The sequence below is a fragment of the Bos indicus x Bos taurus genome, chromosome 5 (genome assembly GCF_003369695.1).
Source record: "Bos indicus x Bos taurus breed Angus x Brahman F1 hybrid chromosome 5, Bos_hybrid_MaternalHap_v2.0, whole genome shotgun sequence".
NCBI lineage: Eukaryota > Metazoa > Chordata > Mammalia > Artiodactyla > Bovidae > Bos > Bos indicus x Bos taurus.
This window is the reverse complement of record NC_040080.1, coordinates 58,791,540-58,816,220: the sequence shown is the minus strand read 5'-3', so window position 1 is coordinate 58,816,220 and position 24,681 is coordinate 58,791,540.

Genomic DNA, 24,681 nt, shown 5'->3' with positions numbered 1-24,681 from the left:
GGATGACTAGATACTAACTTCATATTATCACTTTCATAGTTTATAAGATGCTTTAATATGCTAATCTTATGTAATCCTAGCACCAGTCCTCTGAGGCACATATTATCATTGTCATAAAACTCCCTTTCCAGATGAACAAGCTGAAGGCAGAGAAGTTAGAGTAAGACTTGGTGATCCTACAACTAGAAATGGATCATATTACTCAGAATCCACATCTCCTGTAATTAATACTTATAAGGAATGATAATGAACCTCTAGAAATGATCATTGTTTAGCTGACTTTTTCTAATTTTCTCAACTACTAAGAAAAAGACTATGAAGAAAGGAGATAATAAGAAATTGTTATCTAAGGGATGGGGAATAAAATTACTGGTGGGAGTATAAATTTGAAGAGGTGATATTTTCACAACTAGGGGAGAGAGCTTCAGTGGACAAAAGCTGAATTTAAAAACAGTGGAATGCTATATGCTATTTGTAGTTCAGCCAAAAAAACAGGAGAGGTCTGAGAAAAGGGAGAAGGTAAGAGCAGCAAAACAGAAACTGACAAAGGCCAATAACAGCAAATACGGAAGGACAGAAGAAAGTGGAAGATAATGAGCAAATATAGTGCAAGAGAAATCTGTCATTAAACCAAGCCATGATGGGAAATTAAAATTAGAGGAATAATAATCACTTTATTTTTTAGTGATTTTTAAAAAAATGTTTAAGTCAAGAAATACTCATTTAAAAGGTAGACAGAAAGTCATTATTATCTGAAATGGAACAGAAAGAATGGATAGGAGCCATTTCTATTTACAGCACAGTGGTCACTGCATTTGTCACTAAGGCAAATGATTCCTGAATATGTGTGATGGAGCCTTTCTGACAAATAACACAGAGAGTTTTATTGCCTGAAGTATGAGAGAAGTGCTAGCTAGCATGGAAACCAGAGGCCCTCAGATATGGGTGACGCGGAAAGAATATTATCTCTGAGAAGGCAGATTTTGCTACGCTTATAAAAAGCCTTGGGCAAAATGTAGATTTTACAAGAACCCAAGTCTATCATTGTAGAGGTAAAGCACTCCACAATCTGATAGACAGAATGGTGCTGCCATAGAAGAGTAAAATTCATGAACACAAAGGGCATCATTTGATTTAATGCCTTTTAAAATCCCCCATGATTTCCTGAGGAAATGTTTCCATATTTCCATAAATTCACAGTCAAAAAAGAATTTGGGGCCAAGGGTATGCTATATATTGTTCCCAGTTAAGTCTCCATTAAATAAGCTTTGATCATGTTCTGCTCTCAAGCGGCCCATCAGGAGAACATCAGAAATAACTAGTGTAGTAGTCAGGGTTTTCCAGAGAAACAGAACCGATAGGATGCGTGTGTATGTATATGGAGAGATCTGTTTTAAGGAACTGGCTTAGGTGATTATGAAGACCATCAAGTCCAAAATCTGCTGGATGAGCTGGCAGGTTTGAGACACAAAGTAATGTTACAGACAAAGTTTGAAGGCCATCTACTGGCAAAATTCCCTCTTGTTCAGAGGAATTCAGTCATTTGTTCTATACATTCCTTCAGTTGGTTGGATGAGGCCCAACCATATTGGAAGGGCAATATGTTTTACTAAAAGTCCACAGACTTAAATGTAAATTTCATCCACAAACCCCATTCCAGAACCATTGAGAATAATGTTTTACCAAACAGCTGGGCTACGTATTGCAGCCACATTGACACATGAAATTAACCATCACAGCTAGCCTGGTGAGATTTTATATTCATCGACTTTTACACTATATGAATTCTCTTATTCAAACTCTTCAAGGGGTGTGTGTGTGTGTGTGTGTGTGTGTGTGTGTATTATCACTTCATCTCCAAAGGAAAGGGAAACATCATTGGCTGACTGGAGAAATCACACTAGAATTCAATTCTTTATTGGTGTGGATGGGAAATCCAAGAATAAATGTATAAAGCTGGACATAACTTGTGACAACAGATTCTAATAGCTTTAGATGATGGTATCTGTGAAAACTACTATATGAATATGTAAGCACAGAGATGAAGGTTTCTATTTTAAAGGAACAATCTTTGGATATGCTTAATAATGGAGAGATATAAAATTTACAAGATGTTCCAAAGAATAGGACTTGAGTCTTCAAAAGGAAAAGACACTACTACATTTGGTTTAGGGAATAACAATAATAATAATGGCTAACATTATAACAAGTCCTTTAAATGCAAGTTTTTTATGGAATCTTCAAAAGCAGTCATCTGAGTCTCCAAATGAGGAGACTAAAGCACAGAATGGCTAAGTAATCTGCCCAAAGTCAAGAAGCCAGCAGATGCTAGGATGTCCTTGTGCAAAGAGGGACTTTGACAGTCATGTGGGTTGCTCTCCAACCCAGTGTCCAGTTCTTCTTGACAACAGTGTTGGCAAAGGGCCATCCTGCTTCCACCTATCATCTCCAGACACAGATTACTGCCTGTTTATCATTTTTGCAAATCAAAGAAGGATTCTGGTGAGATGTCCATTTATAAGCAGTGACCCGCAGTTCATTCTAAGCCCTGCAACTACCATTGAGCCCTCCATGCTGCCTGGCCATCATGCCACTCATCTCTGGCTGGCAGCTTTCTCTGTTCCCATGATGGATATTTGGAACCTTCATCAGTCTCCTCAATATCCTTCCCATCCCTGGTCACTCAAAGGAGAGTGACCTTACTGAGCCTTACTGAAAATGTAGAGGCTGGTGAACATGCATTCCTATGACTTACCTCCTCTCCATCCAAAAGACAGCCCCATCTTCACCCATCCTAGCCTCTTCCTTCCATCCTAGAGCCTTTACTCCAAGCTGATCAGTTCAGGATGGTCCAGGAGGAAGTTCAGTACTTCGTGTAGCGGGGGGCAAGGGGGATTCTTAATGCACACTTTTTATTCAAGCTAAATCTTGAACTTTCCCATATGATCTTTTTAAACTTTGCCCACTCGATTTTTCAATTTCCTGTATCAGGGCTTCTTAATCCTATTTTTTACTCACCCATCAGATTTAATGCACAAATTTTTGTTTTTGCTTCTTTTTTACAATAATTTTTGCTTCTCTCTCAACCATAGTGATGACTTGCCTTCTTGAAATTCTTCCCTGAAATATTTAGAAAGGACAGTTAGCTACATCATCATCATCATCATAATAATAGCTAAAGGCTTCCTGAGTGTTCACCATATGGCTGGTACTATTTTAAATGCTTTCCAGGGACCTCCTCATATAAAGATACTTAACTTGTAGCACTAATTCCTTTGAGAACCTAAATCCTTTTGCCAGAAAAATCTGCACCCACTTATCTTCTGTTTTATTGTCTATTACTGTGGAAGAAACCACCTCCAAACAACAGTTTTTGTTTTTTAAAAATTTCTCATGGTTGCGTGCACTGATAGGTGATTCTTCTGATTCATCTGGTGTCAGCTGGGACACTGGTGCAGCCAGGTATTCCAAAATGGCCTCATTCACATGGCTGGAAGTTGGTGGTAGCTGCTAGAGGCTTTTGGTCATTTGCTTCAGTTGTCATCCTCATGGGCCCCTCCATGTGGCTGCTTGGATTTCCAACAGTCTGGTGGTCTCAGAGTCACAGGAGTTTTTACAGGTGGCTGGCTTTTCTCAAGACTTAAAATCTTAAGACCAGATCTCAAAACTGACACTTCCTCCAAATTCTGTTAGTTCAAGTAGATCACAAAGCTTTCCCAAGTTCACAGGAGGAAGCTACACAAGCACATGAATACAGTGAGGCATGATTCAGTACACTTACCAAAGATCCAGCCTACTGTGTGCATGCACAATTTTGTACTATAATTTCAAGAGGTATGTATACCTCACAAATCCTTTTAAGGATCCCAAGGAATGGATAGGTTTCAGGTTAAGAACTCATGACCTAGGATCAAGCAAGGGAACCCTTTTCCCCAACAGTCTAATGTAGAGTTGTGGGAGATGAGCCGCAGTCTGAAAAGAGTTGTACCTGCATAGTACATGGTATGTTCCAGGAATAGTTAGAAATCAGTTAACTAAAAGACTTGGAACTAAGATTGAAATCAGATTATGCTATATTTGGAAAGGCAGCCCGTGGCACTTGAACTTCATTCCATGGGCACTGGGGAGGCTATTGCAAGTGTTTTTGAATAGATATAGCAGCACAAATGTCAGAGTAATTCAGGAGAACTACACGAATTAAGAAATAAGGAGAACGGTGTGGAGGAAATTATGTTAAAGGGGTTTGAGGGGTGATGGGGTTTTGACTCAGGAAATTATGTTTGAGGCGTGATGGGGTTTTGAATCAGGAGTAAGCTTTAAAGTCAGGACTGACAAAATCATCCTCATAAAGAATGGAGTCATAAAAATTTACCGTAGTAAAAGATTTTGTAGTGCATGATGTAGCAAATATATGACAATATAGAAAGCATTATATATCTAGTATCATTTTGTGTGTTTGGATTAACAAAGAGCTCCGTCAGCTTTTATAGCTTCAATTGACATGAAGAAAAAAATCAAGAAGGGAATTTTTGGAATTGCTTTCTGCCCAGAGTTAATAGAGTTTCTAGTGTGGCTGTAAAGGAGTCTAAGACTGAGATAGTCTGATTTTGGTCCCTAAGAACAAAGACAAAGCCTGTGGGATCAAAGCAAACCTTGACTGTTAGCAGGCTACTTCTCACTAAGGGAGAATACTAAGCATACAGCAAAAATCCCAAAGGTTGGAAAAGCATCAGTAGTAGCCCATTTACTGTTTGTCAGCCCACAGAACTGAGTAGAAGACCTCCCCATTTTGGGCCCTAAAATGATGCCTGCAGTAGTGTTTAAAGGATATATACAAGAGGTTAGGTGGAAGGACATAAAAGCTCACATTTATTTCAGGGGTACATTTCTCTCGTAGACTTGAATCTGCTGTTTGCTTTCTGAAACCACCTCCGCTGGCTTTTATCGTTAAGCTCTTGACTCCATTGGTACCTAACAGTGGCTCTACTCTGTGAGAAGATGGATCGGTGCTGAGCTGTCTACATTTTCACTGCGACTTTCTAAGGTTTACTGATCACTTTTTAAAGGCTTGGACAGGATGGCATTTAGAGTGCCATCCAAGAATATGGAGCTGGTCAAAGTCAATGAGGCTACAGGGATTTCTCAATATTGGAGGTTCACAGACTTAAAAGAAATTGAATGCTTCTGTCTCACTCCAGACATTTTCATTTACTTGGTCTTGGATAGAGCCTTGGAATGGGGGATATTGTGTACATGTGTGTTGCTGGTCTTCCTTTTTCTTTTTCTCTTTATTAAAACTTTATTGAGGAATAGCTGATGTGATGATTATATATGTATATATGTGTGTGTGTGTGTGTGTGTGTGTAATTACCAAGATCAAGATAACAAAATTTGTGTCCTTTGACCTGCATCATTGGAATGGGTGATTCTAATTGGCAGCCATATTTGGAAACCACTACTTTATATTCTGCTGCTTACTATGGGGCACTTTTGAGCTAACTTAACCAGCCATAGTTCCTGTTTTTGTAAGTATTAAAGTTATTTGGGACAGATTGTTCTCAGGCACTTATTAGGAGACAGAAGATGGCAAAAGTAAGTCCTGTATGTATGGTATCATAAGTTATTGGCTCAGAAAATTCAGAGAATGCTGGAATCAGGACTTAGAGGGATTTTAGCTTTCTACTTTCCTAGCAGTTAGGTCTCTGTGGTGAAAGCCAGGCAAAAACCAGTCTGGGAAATACACTTGATCTGCAAATGAAAGGAAAAGGGAAAAAACAGCTGCTGGATTTTTCACTTACTGCATCCTAGTGCTAGTGGGCCACATGTTTTGTCCCCTTGTACTCGATTCGGGGTGTTCCAGCCTCCCTTCTCAGCAGCCCAACATCGTGACTTCTGGATTTCCAGTGTCTCCTTAGCCATTTGTAATTGTCACTTCCTTGTCGAAAGGCATGGCTTCTGGCCCTTAATATGCTCATTGTACTTTTAAAGTCTAATTCCATTTTGGCTGTTCTGCACTAAGTATGGCCTTTCATCTCTCAGCTCTGTGTTTTCAACACCGTTCTCACCAGCTAGCTTTTTACTCAACCAGTCTCTCTCCTTCTCTCTCAATCGTCCTCCAACCAGTGTCCCTCACCCCCCAAATTTAATACTATTTCATCTCTCTTATTCTCACTTTCAACAACCCAAATGTAGTCTCTCAGGCAAAAGTCACATTCAATAACTTCAGGTTTCCATTTGCTATATTGGAGCACTTTCTTTTTTCTCACTTCACCAGCAATAGCCTTTATGCTGACATAGCAAGAGCTTTGTTCTCAGGATACCAAGAGCTACAAATAAACGTGTGTATGTGCATGTGTATACATAGCAAGATAGGGAACGAGAGAGGGTCGGAAAGCTGAAATATGGACGAAGATAACGGTCAATACTGGGCTTGAAAACTAGTTGGACAATCTGTCTTGACTTTAGTTGAAAACTTTTCTCATTGAATTGCCCTCTTGGGGATGGAATCTATTCAAATTGATCTTTTCTATGAGTCGGCAGATCATTTTAGAAACATTTCTGTAAAGATGCTCTGTTTTCATGCTTAGGGAAGCACACTGCGTGCTGAGTGAGACTGAAGGAAATGCCAAATTAATTCATTACTTCCCTGGCAATGTTCTTTTCCCAGGAAAGGGCTGCTTTAATAAGGCAGGTGGCTGTGTGTGCCCTGGCGTGCCTGCCTCTGTAGGAAGCTTGGTAATCTTCTCTCTGGAAAACTCCACTCCCGTGTTTGCTGTTTGAGGCTCTTGAATGTACTGTTAGTTTACAATCCCACTCCTGGACATATTATATAAACAGTGGGGGCAGAAAGACAATGGAAATTATGGCAGAGAAGGCTTGAGTTAAGCCTTTCAGAATGTCCGGTATTGTGCGTGGCTATGGGTCTGTTTTCAGCACCCTGCCTGAATGAATGAATGGCCACGGTTCATTGTTGAACACAGGCGACGGTGGGGCCACTTCAAAACATCAGCGCAACAATGTTACCAAGCGCCCGAGTTCCTACTTCTGTCAGTAAGCCATCATTATTCCTCAGGAGCCGACTGCAGGCGAGGGCCACTGCGACAAACAGTCTTCTGTTGCATTTTAATGTGCGCCAATCAGCTTAAGGCTGGCCCCAGCATCCATCTCAGGTACTGCTTTTCCACAGCAGGTGCCCGCGTGCTGGCTTCAGCCGGGACTCCCCGACATGTCTGAGAGAACAGAGAGGCACCACGAGAGGTCACCTCCAAAGAGAAAGGAACTGAATCTGTGGGTGGATTGAGCACTTTGCAGTTAAGTTCTGTGGTCTTTTCCAAAGTCCTGTCCGCATCGGCGGCTGAGCAGTCTGCACCTTCACCGGTGTACCTGTTCGCAGGTCAGAGGCTGAGACATCTATCTACCCAAGTCATGATGCGCTTCTGCTGTCAAAGTGCACCAGAGAGTCTGTTGATCTCTGGGGGCTTGTAGGCCCTGTGGGGATTTAGCTTAGTTCTTTAGGGAGGGGCGTAAAATGTGGGTGTGATGCTTGTTGTCACTTGACATTTCAGGCTTGGGGGTGGAGGCCTCCAGAGGTTATTTTCTTGAGCTTCCGTACCTCAATTCTAGACGGCTACTGTGGTGGCTGGACTGTCATTTCTGGGTCACAGAAACCTATCCTCCTGGAAGAACAGACAATTGAGACAGTGATCATCTGTCTAATCATGTTTGTCCTGTGGGGCAATGGGGAAAAATTTTGTTATAATATCTGAACCTGATAATCACTATACTTTAAAAAGTCTGCGTATGTACTTCAAGGCTAAAAGAAAACATATCCTTTGACAAACTCAGTGATCATCAGCAATTGACACTTATACTTCTGGACTTTTTAATAAAAAAATGTTAACCTTGAATTTCCTAAATGAGTTAAACCTCCTTGGAGGTGTTTAGGTAGTCTTAGGCTAAATGTTTTCATAGCTTTTGTTCTCTTCATATATTCCGTTAGCCTAGGGTTCCCAAATGCTGCGATGAACTACCAGGAAAAGAGAAAAATATGCACAATGTGATGAATTTTTTCTTAAAGATAGATTTATTGAAATTAAAGTTCTATTTTGAGATTATGGCTTTACTACTTCTAGTTGAATTGCCCTTTCCTTATATGAAAGTGAAACACATTGTTGTTTGTGGTTTTTTACATCCTAACTTGGCAAAATGAAGCTTAATGTCTATGATAATATACTCAATCCATCTATTCACCCAGCTACTTTTTTCCCCTTGGTTCTTGAAATCCAGAAGTCTAGGAACTGCTGTTTCACCAAATAAATCATAAATTCTTAGGAGAAAGATTCAAAACGTCTGTGGGTTCTCCCAGCTGCCAAATAATAACAAACCAGACTATATAACAAAGAGCCAATTATGTAGTGATGTGAGATGTAAACCTGTAAAAGAAGCCACAATTTTTTCTAATTAGCAATTCTCCACTCCCTAGCTTCTTGAACCTTTCAGTTTTCTCTCCCATTGAATGTCTAGTCAGAGATGTTTACCAATTAATGTACATTGAATGTAATTCATATACTTAGTCATGAAATGTTCACCTTTGTGTTATGTTATGTAGTTTTAGCACCTTTAAAAATGTATGGCCCTTGTCAGAGACATCTGACATACTCTCTTTTTTTTTCTTTTTCTTTTTTTTGCTGCCCTGGGTCTTCCTTGCTGTGTGTGGGGTTTTTTTTTTCTAGTTGCAGCAAGTAGGGGCTACTCTCTAGATGCGGTGCATGGGCTTCTCTTTGCGGTGGCTTTAAGAAAAAAATTATTGTATTTTTAATTGAAGGATAATTGCTTTACAATGTTGGATTCATTTCTGTCATACATCAACATGAATTAGCCATAGGCATACTTATATTCCCTCCCTCTTGAACCCTTCTCCCACATCCCACCCTTTCCTACCCCTCCAGGTTGTTACAGAGCCCTGGGTTGAGTTCCCTGAGTCATAGAGCAAATTTCTATTGAGGATCTATTTTACATGTGGTGGTGTATATGCTTTCTTGCTCCCCTCTGCATTCATCTCACCTGTGGCTTCTCTTGTTTCTGGATCAGGGGCATGGGTTTCAGTAGTTGCAGTACACAGGCTTAACTGCTCTGCAACATGTGGGATCTTCCCCAGCTAGGGATTGAACCTGTGTCCCCTGCACTGGCAGGCAGATTCTTAACCACTGCACCACCAGGGAAGTCCCAGATATAGATTCTTTTAAAGTAAACAAGTTCCCAGCCACTTATAAATTTTACTTTTTGAACACTGGGATCATGGTTTCAAACAAAGTTATGATGTAAATACTTAATGATAGTTGCCTATACTTTCAAGTTTCTACAGGATGTTACATAAGACATTCTCAATCTCTCCAGCATGCTTGCATGAGCTTCCATGTTGTGAGATTCCACACTGAATATCTGAAGAACAAGATTGGTTCTTTTGACAGGTATATCTTAAATAGGAAGAATCACACAGATCATCTTTTACAGCCTATATTTGTTATCAGTTGCTGCATAAAATTACTATAAACTTAGTGACTTAACACATCCTTGATCACATCACAGCTTTGATATGTCAGAAACCTGAGTACAGCTTAGCTGGCCTCTGCATCAAGGTCTCTCATGGACTGTCAAGGTATTGGTCAGGGCTGGATCTTATCTGAGGAATCAAGTGGGCAAGGATCTGCTTCTAAGCTCATGTGTTTGTTGGCAGAGTTATGTTTCTGGAGGGTTGTTTCAGTGGAATAAGGGCCTCAGTTCCTAGCTTACTGTTAGCTGGAGGCCACCCTCAATTCTTTGCCAGGTAAGCCTCCAGAATGGCCACTTGCTTCATCAGAGCATGCCAGCTGAAAAGCCAAAAGAGAGTTAGCTAGCAAGACGGAAGTTATAATCTCATGTAACATAAAGGAAATGACATCCCATCCCTTGCCGTAGTCTATTGGTTAAAAGCAAGTCATAGGTCCCACTCACACTCAAGCAAAGGGGATTACATAAGGACATGGATATCACGAGGCAGGGGTGATTAAATAACTTTCAAATTGAATAACTTTTAAAAATATTTTTTTCAAATCGAGTAAATTAAAAATACAGTAAAACAGCATCACATGCAATTCCCGTTGAAAACTCTTTCCAATTCACTTCTCAAAATTAACTTACAAAATTGTGTGCAAAAACATTGCCCTCAAATAAATAGGGGGAAAAATGGGAAGAGCTGAACAGTTTTTTGTTTTGTTTTGAAATTAAAAGTTAAAAGCAGTACTTTTAACTTTTGCACTTCAAAGTATTTGCAGGATGAAATCTATCAAGAAGGCCATGTAAAACAACCTTCAGAGTCAGAGTTACATTTTCAGGTGAGAGTTTCTGTGTTCACAGTTCACAAAGGATGCCTCTGTTGTGGTCCCTTACCATGCCCTCCTTAACCAGCTTCAGGAGGAACCTAGCCTCTTTTCTTGTGTTATTCATGGTCTGAAAGCTTGTGGCAGCTATGCAGACTTTGACAAAGTAGTGCAGGTAGGTTTGCAGTTGATTGAGATTATATCTAAAGCATCTTAGAGTCTGTCTGCCATATAACCCTGGACTATGGAGGTATGAAACCTAAGAAACATGCTTAGTTCTTTGTTTCCAACTCTTCTTCGAAGAAAGAGGTCTTTGAGTTCATCTGGGGGAAGTGAGTCTGAAATGGTGAGAGATCTGAATTGCATGTATGTTGGTCAGGAAGCAACAGTTAGAACTGGATATGGAACAACAGACTGGTTCCAAATAGGAAAAGGAGTACGTCAAGGCTGTGTATTGTCACCCTACTTATTTAACTTATATGCAGAGTACATTATGAGAAACCCTGGACTGGAAGAAACACAAGCTGGAATCAAGATTTCCGGGAGAAATTATCAATAACCTCAGATATGCAGATGACACCACCCTTCTGGCAGAAAGTGAAGAGGAACTCAAAAGCCTCTTGATAAAAGTGAAAGTGGAGAGTGAAAAAATTGGCTTAAAGCTCAACATTCAGAAAACGAAGATCATGGCATCCGGTCCCATCACTTCATGGGAAATAGATGGGGAAACAGTGGAAACAGTGTCAGACTTTATTTTTCTGGGCTCCAAAATCACTACAGATGGTGACTGCAGCCGTGAAATTAAAAGATGCTTACTCCTTGGAAGGAAAGTTATGACCAACCTAGATAGCATATTCAAAAGCAGAGACATTACTTTGCCAACAAAGGTCCGTCTAGTCAAGGCTATGGTTTTTCCTATGGTCATGTATGGATGTTGAGAGTTGGACTGTGAAGAAGGCTGAGCGCTGAAGAATTGATGCTTTTGAACTGTGGTGTTGGAGAAGACTCTTGAGAGTCCCTTGGACTGTAAGGAGATCCAACCAGTCCATTCTAAAGGAGATCAGCCCTGGGTGTTCTTTGGAAGCAATGATGCTAAAGCTGAAACTCCAGTACTTTGGCCACCTGATGCAAAGAGTTGACTCATTGGAAAAGACTCTGATGCTGGGAGGGATTGGGGGCAGGAGGAGAAGGGGACGACAGAGGATGAGATGGCTGGATGGCATCACCGACTCAATAGACATGAGTCTGAGTGAACTCCGGGAGTTGGTGATGGACAGGGAGGTCTGGTGTGCTGCGATTCATGGGGTCGCAAAGAGTCGGACACGACTGAGCGACTGAACTGAACTGAACTTGCTACTTATAATAGAGAATATCTTAAAATTAATGCCAGCCTCTTGATGACAGTTAAAGAGGAGAGTGAAAAAGTTGGTTTAAAGCTCAACATTCAGAAAACGAAGATCATGGCATCTGGTCCCATCACTTCATGCAAATAGATGGGGAAACAGTGGAAACAGTGTCAGACTTTATTCTTTTGGGCTCCAAAATCACTGCAGATGGTGATGCAGTGATTGCATCCAATTGCAGCCATGAAATTAAAAGACGCTTACTCCTTGGAAGGAAAGTTATGACCAACCTAGATAGCATATTCAAAAACATAGACATTACTTTGCCAACAAGGATCCATCTAGTCAAGGCTATGGTTTTTCCAGTGGTTATGTATGGATGTGAGAGTTGGACTGTGAAGAAAGCTGAGCGCCGAAGAATTGATGCTTTTGAACTGTGGTGTTGGAGAAGACTCTTGAGAGTCCCTTGGACTGCAAGGAGATCCAAGCAGTCCATTCTGAAGGAGATCAGCCATGGGATTTCTTTGGAAGGAATGATGCTGAAGCTGAAACTCCAATACTTTGGCTACCTCATGCAAAGAGTTGACTCATTTGAAAAAACCCTGATGCTGGGAGGGATTGGGGGCAGGAGGAGAAGAGGACGATGGAGGATGAGATGGCTGGATGGCATCATCGACTCGATGGACATGAGTTTGAGTGAACTCCAGGAGTGGGTGATGGACAGGGAGGCTTGGCGTGCTGCAATTCATGGGGTCGCAAAGAGTGGGACATAACTGAGCGACTGAACTGAAGTATTGTCAATGGAAGTTCCTCTCTAGCATTCTCTAATAACTGTATCATATCTATTTATAATTATCATTTTGTTTTCTTTCCAGTCAATCATTGAGGAGGTGTTTCTTGTGTTTCCAGTGCATGATAAATGTGGTAGGGAACACAAATTAGGATTATGACAAGGTTTGCTCTCTGAAGAGACTTGTATTTAGAAGCAAGGAGTGGTGAGAGGGGAACAAAGCATACACAACTATAATGGAGAACAAAATAGAATTATACAGTCAAATGCTCCATGCAGTTAACAGCACCCTCAACTCAGTGGTACAGGAAAGAGAGAGATTCATGTTGGCTGGAGTTACTAGAAGCCTTCTTGGGAGAAGAACTTGAAAGATGAGTGGAGTTTAGATAAGAAGTGAGAAAGTTAGAAGAATGGAAAAAGAAAATAAAAAGGCAGGAAGAGCCCAGAACTTACAGAGAAAACTTTAAGAAGCTGTCCACATTGAATGGAAGAGGGGAGGGGGCAGGGAAAAAGAGGAATATGGCTAGGTTTGTTTTTGAATGCTGCTGTGACAGTGACTTGATGGGCAGTGGAGAATCTTTCTAGATTCTTCAGCAGAGGAGAAAAGTGGTATTTGAGGGGGATCTGTTTAATGGGTATATGAATGATGGAAAATATTAAGAATGCCTGCAAGAGACAAGCTCGGGGTGACAAAAATCTGGGCTAGGTTGATAGTAGTGCACATAATATATCAAAGCAATATTTATGATGAAGAATCTTCAGTTTGGGGAGACTGATGAAATGTGCTAATAGCTGTGTTCACTGTGCCCAGCCCTTGGGCAGCCTCTTCTCTCCACTGGAAATTGGATAGCATCCAGGCAATTAAGGGCTTATATAGGATTCCCGTTGATCATTGGCTGTGCTAACAAGTTGTCATCTTTTGGCTTTGATCCCTGGGATATTTGTTTATTAATAAAGGTCTCAAAAGTCCAACAGCCCCTCAGTTATTGATGTTTTACGATTTGGAACAGTGAGTCAGGAGGGATCTTTATTTGTGCCTCAGATCACACCATATACATGATCAGATGAAGGTTGTAGCAATGCTTTCTAAGTTGTTCCACAAACTAGTGGTTTCTGCAATATTTAATAGATTTTCTGGGGGGTGGGGAAAGCAAAACAATCATATATATTGTGGAAAGGTCCATGCTCAAATACGTTTGGGAAACCCTAAGTTAAAACTCAAAAATCTTCAAAAGATCAGTGTTAATGAACTACCAAGAGAAATATGGGAGGAGTTATAATCAAAAGTGGTTCCCAAACTTCTTCACTAATGGAACCTCATGTGTGTGTGTGTGTGTGTGTGTGTGTGTGTGTGTAGTATTCATTCACATCATCCTTAGGACTAGTATTCTGCCCAACACACTTGGGTAAATGTCAAGGTATTGGCGAGTTTTCGGTGGAGTCAATGGTTGTTTCAGCTTGTGGATCATCAGGTTTCTTCTTAGCATAACTTGCTTTGATATTTTATATAACTGCTTTCCAAAGATATTTCTTCCCCAAATTTTCTATTCCAAAACTTGAACAAGACAAAAAAGAAGAAAGAGAGAAGCAAAAGTAATTCTTTTGCTTCATATTTCTTTTAAGTGTTTTGAGAGAAGCATAGGAAAGGAAGTGATTCAAGCTAAGGTGGTACCTGCCTGGGATGTCAAGTTGCCCAGTTTTTTAAAGATCTTTTCTTTCTGCCACTACCCTCATTTAACAGGCAGATGTGGGTTTAAATCCTGCCTGGATCACTATCTGGTCGTGGGGCCCAAGATAACTTACTTAACCTTCCAGCTCCTTCCATCTTTTTCTGTTTTCTTTTTTCCTCTCCATTAGTTTATATTTTTCAACACAGTGAACTTTGTTTCTTAGAGTTTCTATAGGAAGAGCAAGTATCTCTTTAAACTCATAATTTGAGATGTAGGTAAGTTTAAAAAAAAACCCTCCCACTAAGCTATTTTATTAAATTGGGCTTCTAGATGATCAGTTCTAGGATGCTAGAAAGCAGTTGTAAGAGGTAGTGGTTGGTAAATTGATGTTGGTCTGAAACATTCAACTGACCTACTTCATTACACACATTTTCACCTGCTATTGTCATTCCAAAGGTGCTATTTTGCTTTGTAAGGTCAGTGTCATAGTAGAAAATCTTTTATATGCCCATGCCATGTAATGTTTATGCTTTGCAAGGTTTCTAACATGATGTAGGTTATTTAACTTTTCAAACATGTTGAGAGAGAGAGAGATTCTAGACTACTAAAATGGTTATAATTTTACATCTTAAATGAAAACTCGATGCTATATTTTTAAAAAAGCCTACAGACTCCTCCATGCAAAGCCCACCTACTGTGTGTTGTTATCATCATTGCAGTTAATTTTATTTTCATCACATGGGTCTTGTATAAATCTTTTATTTTAACTACATTGTAGTTAAACCCATGACATGGAATGAAGTTGCCCATGGAGAGTGTTGTACTTGCATGTTGAATGTAAGTTATGGGAATATAAGTTATCCATGTGATTCTTCATTCAGATTTGTTAATATCAAGAGAGAGAGAGCAGTCCTGACACATAAAAAGCTGAACTCAGTAAAAAAAGTGATGGCTCTTATTATTATTATTTATTGAGCACCTGCTACGTATATGGGGGTAGCAGCACAGCTGGGAACAAATATACTAGAACCAAATACAACACAATGGTTTAGGTCTGAGAGCAGCACAGAAATGCTGTTGTCTCAGAAACACACATCCTAGATTTTTCCTCATCTTTAAAATGCTGACTTTCAAGACATCCAGCTGCCCCCATGACCTAAGGTCCAGTCTGCCCTTCTCTGTCCTGTCATGATAGAAGTTCTTTAATTATCTATCCGTCCTCAGAAGCACTAAGGTATTTCATCCATTTTTTCTGCTCTTTCCTAATTCCTCATGAATGTTATTGAGCTAAGTGGCAGCTAGTTGCCCATTAATATTCTCCAGTTTAAGGTTTGCTTGTGCATCTCATCCCTAACTTGTTAATACTAGTTAAAATACACTTTAGAATCTCTAATTTATTGAGTTCAAATCCTGTCATCGCATGACGCTGCCCCTGTGAGATCTTCCCTGATCTCCCCGCCGCCTCCAATGGAGCCAACCGCTCTCTCCACTGTTCTCTGCCTCTATTATACTCCTATCACATGAATGGCATTTAATTATTTAGATGTTGAACTCACAGAGCACTGGAGCTATATATTAATCATCTCTGTTGCTATCACATAGCACAGAGTCTGAATCATAAATATTAGTTGAATTGGACTGAACAAGCACAGAAAAGAACACTGCCAGGAAACACAGATAGCAATGTCTTTCTGGCCAGTCTTTACCTTGTCTCCAAGCCACCATATAGAGCACTGGGAAAGGAACCAGATACATGCAAACTCATTTGGGAAATTCCAGTGAATATAGCCACAAATCTTAGAAGAGAGGAGGCCCTTTTCTTGCTTCTTCTGATAAACACTTACCAGAAAACCTTAACCGGAAAGTTTCTAAAGGGCTAACACCAAAGCAGGACATTTTCAGTATAGTCGTGTTAGTTGCCCAGTCATGTCTGACTCTTTGCAACCCCATTGACTGTAGGCAGCTAGGTTCCTCTGTCCATGGAATACTCTAGGCAAGAATATTGTAGTGGGTAGCCATTCCTTCTCCAGGGTCAGTAAACTTAGTAATGTGAAAATACTTATTTTTTTTAAGCCTATCAAGACAGAAGCTGTTGAATCTGAATGTGTATGCTAAGGAGATGGCAGAATTTTCCTTTCTGACAACCTGCTATGAATTTTAACAATATTTGAAATATTTTATTGCTAATTAGCCAATTTGATATTTGGCTGCTGCCTTGGGGAATGCACAGTTACCTGTTAACAATTTAATACTAGGCCAATTAGTTAAAACTTTCAGATTCCTGGAAATGCCTGAGTACTGTGGGTATATCATACTTGAGTTGAGTTGAGTTCAGTTATTCAGTTGTGTCTAACTCTTTGTGACCCTGTGGACTGCAGCACACCAGGCTTCCCTGTCCAGCACCAAATCCCAGAGCTTACTCAAACTCACGTCCATTGACTCAGTGATGCCATCCAACCATCTCGTCCTCTGTCACCCCCTTCTCTTCCCATCTTCCATCTTTCCCAGCATTAGGGTCTTTTCCAGAGTCAGTTCTTCACATCAGGTGGCCAAAGGGTTGCAGTTTTAGCTTCAGCATCAGTCCTTCCAATGAACACCCAGGACTGATCTCCTTTAGGATGGACTGGTTGGATCTCCTCGCAGTCCAAGGGACTCTCAAGAGTCTTCTCCAACACCACAGTTCAAAAGCATCAATTCATCAGCACTCAGCTTTCTTTATAGCCCAACTCTCACATCCATACATGACTACTGGAAACACCATAGCTATGACTAGATGGACCTTTGTTGGCAAAGTAATGCCTCATACTTGGGTAACTGGCTGTTAACCAGTGGCCTTCTCACTCCTGCCTAGAAGATATGGATAAGCTTCCCCAAAACCACAAGCCCATTGAGCATTTCCAGCCCTCCCATGTGACTGGGGGTGGTGATGCTGATAGTGGTGGGGGAGGGGGTGGGAGAAGTCAGCTACTCCTCCTGCACTGCCTCTCTTTCTCTCTCTTTTTCTCCCCTGCCCTCCTCTCCTCCCACCCTCCCCCTCCACCACCACCGCCACCTTCCCTCTGCGGAGTTACCACGCTACCACAAAAATCTGCAAGAAGCCCAACTCTCCCTCCACGGCTTCTTAAAAACTTCACTTGAACTTGAGTTTAGTAACTTGATTAGAGTCAGGAAATAAGGTAGGGGTCAAGTACAGGGTTTGCTCACAAAAAAATGCAGCAGTTAGCCTTGTTGCTTTCCCCCATGCAATTCATCATCCTCCATAATATCCTCCATCATAACCGAATTTTTCCATTTCCCTCACATAGAAGAGTTCTATCTACATCCAAGGGGATGCTACTGCTAAGTCACTTCAGTCGTGTCCGACTCTGTGCGACCCCAGAGACGGCAGCCCACCAGGCTCTGCCATCCCTGGGATTCTCCAGGCAAGAACACTGGAGTGGGTTGCCATTTCCTTCTCCAAAGCATGAAAGTGAAAAGTGAAAGGGAAGTCGCTCAGTCGTGTCCGACTCTTAGCGACTCCATGGACTGCAGCCCACCAGTATCTACTCTAATGTGGCGTATCCAAGTCTCTTTCCAGCAAAGATAAAGCTTTTCTTGAAATCAGTCCTAGAACTAGCAGCTACATTTTTCCATATTGTTATTCCTATTATAGTAAACAAACAAACAAAAATACTAGTTTGTATTGTTTTAGCTTGAAAGTTGTATTAAGTGATTTCGTGACTTTGCTTGATTTGGGATCAGGCAGAGTTAGGGAGTGACCTGGACTATAAAAATTCTGCCACCAGCAATGCTTGTGTGTGTGTGTGTGTGTGTGTGTGTGTGTGTGTGTGTTAATTGCTCAGTTGTGTCTGACTCTTTGCAACCACAGAGGAGCTCGCTAGCATGGGTAGCCATTCCCTTCTCCAAGGAATCTTCTCCACATAGGGATCAAAACCTAGGCTGGTTAAGCAAGTCTGGAATCTGTAAGGAAGAGGTAAAAAGTAATTCATAAGTAAGGGCTGAAGCTTTTGTCCATAGACAAAATTTCTTCTGTTTTGGGGAGAAGCCTCAGTCCTGATTTTTTAAAAACATTATTGTGGTCAAGTACACATAACAGTTCTACCCATATTATATAGTATGAAATCCTGGATATGTTTGGATTTTAAGTAAAGTCTTTTGGTTAGGGATTTAATTGCATCTGCAAAATAGCTTTAAGAGAATTAGCCTTGCTTAGTGTTTTGTGGAATAACTGGGGACTATAGCCCAGTCAAGCTGAATATCATAAACATTTATTGCAGATGAGGAAACTGAATAAAATGTTTAACATTGAATAATGGTTAGAATGTATTCAACAAAAATTTTAATATTGATAGTTTAATAAGGACAAAAAAAGGAAATGACACAAAAGGAAGAACTCTCCTTCTACTGTGCTTGACTCTTCACCAAACTATTTTTCCTAAGGGAACATTTAGAAATACTGATGGCAAATGTATAAATTAAAGAGTATCATAAGAAATAATGCTTATTTTATTTATTATATTTTCAGCATTCTGTCTAAATTTATAATTATGGCCTGAGAAGGCAAAAAATAAAATTAGCTTCTTTTTCAAAAGGACTACTAAGGGATTTTATAATACAGAACTTGTTAAGCCAATAAATTTATTCATTCAACAAATATGTAATGTAAAGTTAGTCTATTGCAGACACTGTTCTAGATTCTGTGGATAGAGTGATGAATAAAACAGACGCTGACTGACCCTGCCTTCAAGAAATCTACAGTCTAGGAGAAAAAGCATATTAAATATTGACACAAATAATTTTCAAATCACAAATGTGATAGTTTCTATAAATCTGCCTTAAATGGTTCCTGACCTTCTGTGGAATGTCAGTAAGTTTACCTGAGGACAGATGTTTGAGTTGAGATCTAAAGAATGGGCAAAAGTTACTTGGATGAAGAAAAGGACAAAGAGATTTCCAGGCAGAAGTAAAAACCTGCTTAAAGAACCTGACCAAAGTCAGGAAGGCTGGAGCACAAAAAGTAGGGGCAAGGTGCATGGCAAAAGGCTATGCTGGAGAAGTTGACAGAACCAGCATCTTACAAACCACGTTAAGAGCTCTATTTGGTCTTTATCCTAAGAGCAATGGAAGGCATGAAATGATTTTAAGATTTCACACAAGGGAGTGATGCAATCAGTGTATACCTTCTAGCAGGGCTTTGCAAGATAGAGGTTTTATTTTAGCTCCTAAGGAAGAGATTGGAGAAGGCAATGGCACCCCACTCCAGTCTTCTTGCCTGGAAAATCCCCTGGGCGGAGGAGCCTGGTAGGCTGCAGTCCATGGGGTTGCTATGAGTCAGACATGACTGAGTGACTTCTTTTCAGTTTTCACTTTCATGCATTGGAGAAGGAAATGGCAACCCACTCCAGTGTTCTTGCCTGGAGAATCCCAGGGATGGTGGAGCCTGGTGGGCTGCCGTCTCTGGGGTCGCACAGGGTCGGACACGAATGAAGTGACTTAGCAGCAGCAGCAAGGAAGAGATAGCAAAAATGTATTATCTATATCAGTAAATTCCTGCTCCTTATCCACGGCAGACATCACCAATTGATCATGACAGATTGTTTTTTTCCCCTTGACTGAACCCAGATTTAACAGTCTCAGATCATTCCAGACAGGCAAACCCAATCAATGTGACTTGGCACTTAAGACAAACCCCTATTTCACTAATATTTTTGGCTCTTCATAATAAAAAGTACAAGATTGTTTGGGATGAGGTTGCCAGATAAAATATAGAACACCCAATTAAATTTGAATTTCAAATAAAAAATGATTTTAGTGTGATTATGTACTAAATATTGGATGGGACATTTACACTAAAAAATTATTTGTTGTCTAGGTGAAATATGTGTAGAACGTTTTGGTTTCTGACTTACCTTATTTTTTTCTCCATGTATTAGCTATAAGAAATAGTCAAAGAACGTCTAAAGCTATAATTCAGCTGTTTCCCTCTCTTGTTTTTTCAGACTAATGGCTTTCCATCATGTTCTATTGTACCCCACATGACAGTACAAGAAACCCACAGTTCACTTACCCCACTCATTTCCACTTTCTAATGGAGAAAAAAAAAAACATAATAAGAACAAGACAGTGCATGCTGCTGCTGCTGCTGCTAAGTTGCTTCAGTCGTGTCCGACTCTGTGCGACCCTACAGACGGCAGCCCAACAGGCTCCCCCGTCCCTGGGATTCTCCAGGCAAGAACACTGGAGTGGGTTGCCATTTCCTTCTCCAATGCATGAAAGTGAAAAGTGAAAGTGGAGTCGCTCAGTCGGGTCTGACTCTTAGCAACACCATGGACTGCAGTCCACCAGGCTCCTCCGTCCGTGGGATTTTCCAGGCAAGAGTACTGGAGTGGGGTGCCATTGCCTTCTCTGTGACAGTGCATATAGGGTTAACCAAACAACCCTCAACAACCTACTTTGATAAAGGTAAAGCTAAATTAAACAGTAATGTTTAATTCAAAAGGAATAATCATAGTTATTCAAATCATAAGCAACTTGAGAAAATTCTGGATATAATGACAACAAATCACACTTTCTGAATTTTGTGGGGTTTCCAGCAATATATGAGTAATCATAAGCAATGGGAGAGGAGTTTTCATCCTTGTCCAATGCTGTATGGCAGTCAGATGTCTTAGAAAGAATATTGAATTATATTTATCGAGCTACCTAGTTTTAGTTCATGAATGCCAATTTCAGTGGCTTTTAAGTGATTTAGGAATTTACTGGAAAATAAGTCTTGGTTGTTTATACAAACTGAGGCCATGGAATTATTAGTACTTCACCCTAAAAGACTAAGCAGAGACTTGCAGTCAGGCTGAGAATCATGAGATCAGCCCCATGTGGTCCACACTTTGAGAATCACTGGTCCAGGCAGAAGCACTGTCTTTTTGTGGCATTTGAACTCTAAAGTATGGTAGATATTACAGTGTCTCAAACTATAAATTCAAGTACACTTTATGAAACAAAAACAATGACTTCAGGTTTCTAACTTTACCACCCGAAATTAGGGAAAATATGAGTTACAGCATACCAAACACTTGGACCTCTTGGTTACAAAATGTATTATAAAGGCACATTATTTATTGTGTATCTAATTACTTCTAACATCTCAGTATCTCTTAGCTGGCTGGAATCAGCATGCTTCTGAAAGAGTTTACGTTATAAGCTTAACTACCATCTTTCTTCAAGGGATTTTTTTCCTGGCTTGACCACGGTCGTATTATATTCAAGACTGATGCACTTCAAGATCCCTTGTGGGCTTGCCCAGATTCTTTTCAATAGAAAGGTCCTGTAATTAAGACTGGGAGGTGTGGTTTTGACTGAGTACCCTGCAGATTGCTCATTAACATGCCATCTGAACAATTTAATAACCTTTTTAATTAATCCAAAATTGGCATGTCCCCCTTTAGGCTACAGTGCTGCTTTTGCAAGAGTTGGTCTCTTGGTAGTTCTCAATTTAGCTTATTATTTGAAAGCTAAATCTGCCCAGGCTAATGAGCGTGACCAATTCCTCTCACCAAGACCACATAGGAGTCTCCCCATCTGCACTTCATGGAAGGATGAGAGGACCAGATGTCTTGGGGTGATATTCTGGTTCTTGGCTTTTTAAAAAAACTCCCATCAGACTAGAGATGAAAAAAAAATAATTTATGGAATAGTTGAAAATCAGTTTTTACTTTCACTTTCTGTTTCTTTTATTATTTTTTTTCACTTTCAGATTTGACATTTTAGAACTTTCAGTTGCAATTAGCCCCTTATACTTTGGTGCTAGATATAATTTTAAATAATTTAATAGTTTTCAGTAATTTGGTGTTCTGAAGAAAATGGCTATTTAAATGGTTCTAAAATGTAATTTTGACAAGGTGGGGCTTGTACTTATTTTTTTTTTTAATTGGAAAAATAAGACTGGGGGCACTTTTATTTTAATTTTTTAAATTTTATACAATTTTTAATGATTGTAATACAGTTACAGTTATTATAAAATATTGGCTATATTTCCCATGTTGTAAACTATAGTTTTATAGCCCATTTTATATCCAAGGGTTTTTATTTTCCAGTCCCCCATGGTTATATTGTTCCTCCCCACTCCCGCCACTGGTAACCACTAGTTCATTCTCTGTATCTGTGAGTCTGCTTCTTTTTGATTATATTCCCTGTTTTGTCATATTTCTTTAGATTCTACATGTTAGTGATATCATATAGTATTTGTCTTTCTCTATATGACTTATTTTACTTAGCATAATGCCCTTCCATTTCATCCATGTTGCTGTAAAAGGCATAATTTTGTTTGCTTTATGCTAAGAGATGGTTGGATGGCATCACTGACTCAATGGATATGGGTTTGGGAGGACTCCGGGAGTTGGTGATGGACAGGGAGGCCTGGCATGCTGCGGTTCATGGGGTTGCAAAGAGTTGGACACGACTGAGTGACTGAACTGAACTGAAGTAGTATTCCAATATGTGAATGTGTGTGTGTATATATATCACATCTTCTTTATCCATTCATCTGTTGATAGACCCTTAGGTTGGTTCCATATCTTGAATATTATAAATAATGCTGCTTTAAACATTGCAGTGCATGTATCTTTTCAAATTAGTGTTTCTGTTTTTTCTGATATATACCCAGGAGTGGAATTGCTGGGTCATATGATAGTTCTGTTTTTAGTTTTTTGGGAAACCTCCATACTGTTTTCCATAGTGGGTGCACCAATTTACATTTCTACCAACAGGGGGACACTGACTCTGTAAAACCTGAAAACAATGGGTGTGTACCTCATCTGGCCTTAGTCTCCAATATTTGAATTACTTTCTCCCGACCAAACAGAATAGTACTCTCCTTTCATATTATGTACCTCAGTTGTTTTGGGAGGCCCATAGAAGAGTGCCTCACACAGGCCAGCTTCTCTTGCCTGTCAGTTGCATCCACCATAGTCTATCTACTTTTCTTTTCCATTTTCAGACTTGTTTCTTTCTGTGACAAGAGCTCCCAGTACCATTGCTGAGAATCCCAATTGTTCATTCTTACAATTAGTTAAGTACTTTCATATGGGAAGTGTTATGGTAGAAATTCATGAAGATCTAATATCTTTGCCTAAGCTGCTGTCTCCATACACTCAACCCTGTGACCTGGCAGCGGGAGTTCTACTTTCTGGTTCCACATCCATTAGCTTGAAGAGAAAATATCTTGCATCTGAAAGTGCCAAGTCCATCAGAGTTTAGCACTGGCCCAGTTCATGCACTGCCCTCTTCCATGTGACAGGATAAAACATCAAGAAATCCTCCCCCATTATCCACATCAGCATCCTCCCCCAGGGTGGAGCATTTGCTACAGTTGATGTGCAGATGTGGGAGGCTGTGCATGTCTGGGAGAGGGATGAGGGAAGATGGAATAGCTCTCTCTCAGTCTTGCTCCCAGCAGCTCCCACAGACCTTGAAGAACAGGTCAAGGGATAAACCAATGCATGTCTCCAGCCTCTGGCTTTAGTCTCAGGCCTAAGTACCTACTCCTGAGTACAAATGCATATACATTTCTCAGGAGGTGCAGGAAGACAAAGCTTGGCTGGTGGTGGGATGGTGAATGGGGATCACCTCTGCTTATAAAAGGGAAGGAGTTTGATTCCACCAGAACCTCACTGAAGCCTATATGAAGCCACTTTATATTCTCTAAGATTATTTTTTTGTTGCTCGAGAACTCTAGAAAAAAATGGCCACTCTAAAAAACTGTCAGATGACCTCACAGCCCTACAGACGGCCTGCGTTTCACTCACAGCTCCAAGCTGACAACCGCATTTCTTTTAGCCACATTCCATATGCTCCTGCCACTGCCATGTGTGCTCATTAATGTGGGTGAAGTGCTCAGTCCCAACACAGGGCTTCTTGTGTACCTGCTGTGGCATGTTTTTCCCTTCTGGGGAATTCCTCCATCCTCTCTGTGAATGGACAGTGAGCAATATTATTGACAGCCAAAAGTGCCAGAGGGTATATAATATAAAAATATAAACAGAAGGAATCCGTTTGGCATATCTTTTCAATTGGAAGAACACGTAGGCTTTCAAGTGAGTGTATTTCCTACATTTATCAAAATATAGCACCTTTAAAAAGCTAGAGAGCCAAGAGTTGTGAAAAAGCATAGGGGTGTTGAATCTCAGGTGATCTCAGATGAGATATTTAACCTCTCTGATGCACAACAGCCCCACCTATAACATAAGAATATTTGGAGGACTTCCCTTGTGGTGCAGTGGCTAAGACCTCACACTCCCAATGCAGGGGCTGCAGGTTCCATCCATTTCAAGGCACTAGATCCTACATGCTATGACTAAATGCAATGTGCCCTAAAGACTCAGTGCAACTAAATAAATATAGATAAATTTTTTTTTCAAAAATTATTGGGACGTTGAAGAATTAATTGCAATAAAGAACACCAATTTGTTAGATATATAGTTCTCATATATCTTCCTCCTTCCCCCTTTAAAGGCTTGAAGAAT